Raw genomic sequence first — 2692 nt, forward strand, 5'->3', positions numbered from 1 at the left:
GGAGACAAAGTCGCCTCGATCCTGCGCCAGCGCAGCCGCCGGGGCCGGGAGCTCCTTCCAAGCAGCAAGAGGTGCTTGTGCTCCCGGGTTACTGGAATCCTTTCACATCACCTCGAGGGAAACAAGATCAAGGCCTTCCCATCCCCAATTTGCCCGGTAAAGGTGCTGTGGGTTTATAAAACGACCCCAGACAAAGAGGCGTCGGGCTGCGGATTGGAGCTCTAGGCTCCAACATTAAGCTCTGACAGTCAAAGAACATTTCTTTCTCCATTTTTCTTTTTTTTTCTTTTCCCCCCCGGCAACTATCCGAGCTCATTTTGCACATATTTATTCTTGCATGTGTCAAGATGTCTACGCAGCTCGACAGGGGAAAGTTTCACAGCGAAATCGAATGTAAGGGTGTTAACCACCTTTCTGAAATGCATTTTCCAGAACCTCCTGAAGCCGTGCAACACAAGGTGACACGTTCTCGGGGCTAAAACCCTACCCAAGATGAATAAAGAGAATTAACCTGAAGCTGATCATTGGTAAAGTTGCCAATAGCCACCCGCGTATTTAGCAGATAAACAGATTTTTTTTGCAGAGATTGTTAAGCCGCTGTTCTTTTTCTGAAGCGAGGCTGGAAGAACAATGATTCCCCCGACTTCTGAGCTTTTATAAAGCTCTGGAACAGGAGCTGCCATTTATTATGTCTCTGTGCAGCACCTCACTTAATGAGACCCAATCTGGTAGTGATGGTTTAATGCTGCTGCAGCAGCACAATGTTAGCGAGAGAAATGGAAAACAATTGGGTTTGTGCCTCTGCTGTTTCTTCAGATGCTCTAATGAAGAGGGACGTGTGTAAACACGCCTGCGAGAAAGAAAGAAGCACCTCTCAGGGTTTCACTATGTGCTGTGCTGGAATAAAGCAAGAAGAACCTTTATCAGAGAGTTTTGCCCAAGAGCAGGTTGGGAATAAGACCCGCTCTCCCGCAGCAAGGAGAGGGCTGCTCCAAGAGGCCCGTCCCGCTCCTCTTTCAACCGCACGACGCCAAGATGAAGACTTTAAACCCAAAGATTTCCTTCCCACTATATTCACCTCAATCCTTCTGCTGCCAGGGGTCAACAACTGCCATCCCCACATCCCTGTCTGGGGTATATCCGAGCCCAAAATGTGTGTGCAGCTCCTCGGGATCTCCTCCAGGCCCCGCGCTCAAAACCAGGCGCAGGGCCAGCTCTGGACGCCGGCGCTGCCCGCGGGTCCTTACGCAGGAGCTGAAGAAACGAGCCGAGAGCTGCCCTTCTGCAGAGGTTGTGGGGACACCGATCTGCTGGGACGAGTCCAGAGGAGGCCACCAAGCTGACCCAGGGCCCGGAGCAGCTCTGCGGCGAGCACGGGCTGAGGGAGCCGGGGCTGTGCAGCTGGGGAAGAGCTTCAGTCCACGACGGGACCTACAGGGAGGCTGGGGAGGGACTTGTGACGAGTGCCCAGCGACAGGACGAGGGGAGGTGGATTTCAGCGGAAGGAGGGCAGGTTTAGATCGGATCTCAGGATGGAATTCTCCAGGGGCGCAAGACTCTGGAACAGACTGTCCAGAGAGGTTGTGACGCCCCCTCCCTGGAGATGCTCCAGGCCAGGTGGGATGAGGCCCTGGGCGAGTCAAGCGCAGGGAGGTTGGGTTGGATACCGCCGGGGTCCCGTCCGACCTCAGACATTCTAGGATTCGATGACTTATTCCACACCCCGCAGCCCCACCAAACTCTGCTCCCGCTCTCAGATCTCAACGGCTCCTCGCTGGCGCTTATGAAACCGACTGACCCGCTGCTGCTAAATGAAACGCAGTTAAAATTAGCCGCGAAGGACTCGGAAAAAAAAGGCACTTTCGTGCAAGTCATCCAGAAACTAAAAATTATCCTGGGATGTTTAAAGCTGGAAATAAGAGTCCTGACTTTTTCGAGCTGGCTGCAGTCCCCTGGCATGGGTCGGACCTGACGTGAACACATCACGGCTGACTAGAAAACATACACTAAATGGAAAAAAAAACCAGAAAAAAGGCTGGAAAAACATGCTCTCATCTTTCAAGTGACGAGCTTTCCCTGTGTCTACTTAAGCAGCAGAAAGGGAGAGCTTCTAACCGAATTTTAAATAAGCGAATTGACAGGAATCTCATCATTAACAGGTTAATTAGGAGAAGCCTCAGCACTTCTGCTGCTGTTGTTCAACTCAGCAAACTGACAAACGGCTCCCGACTCCCTCTCCAGGCTCTGGTCTGGCACCTATTTTGTGTTTTAACTCGTCAGCAAACCAGTTTCGCAGCCGGCCCGTGCCACGGAAGAAAGCCCTGCGCGGCCAGGCGGGAGCAGGCGTCTGCGCCGGCGGCTTTCGAGGCTTCCAACTGGTGCCGAGTGCTCTCAGGCGAGCGGGACGTGCCTTTTGAGGGTCTAAACACCGAGCTCTTTAAGGCCTGGGCTCGATTCCGACACCCAGCAGCCCGCAGGGGCCTTCCAAGAAGGCCACCGAAAGCAGCAAACCACCGCCGAGGGGCTTTCACGTGCAGCCTGTTCGCTGACGGAAAAAAGCAAATACGGGCCCACAATCCAAGAAAAGGGAGGCTGGAAAGCTTAACTGGCTCAAACAGTGAGGCCAGGAGAGGTCTCCCGCCCCGGACAGCTGCTCACACGCGCCGCTGGGACCGCACACGCTCGGCCCCTC

The sequence above is a fragment of the Apaloderma vittatum genome, unplaced genomic scaffold (assembly GCF_000703405.1).
Source record: "Apaloderma vittatum isolate BGI_N311 unplaced genomic scaffold, ASM70340v1 scaffold26381, whole genome shotgun sequence".
NCBI classification, from domain to species: Eukaryota; Metazoa; Chordata; class Aves; order Trogoniformes; family Trogonidae; genus Apaloderma; species Apaloderma vittatum.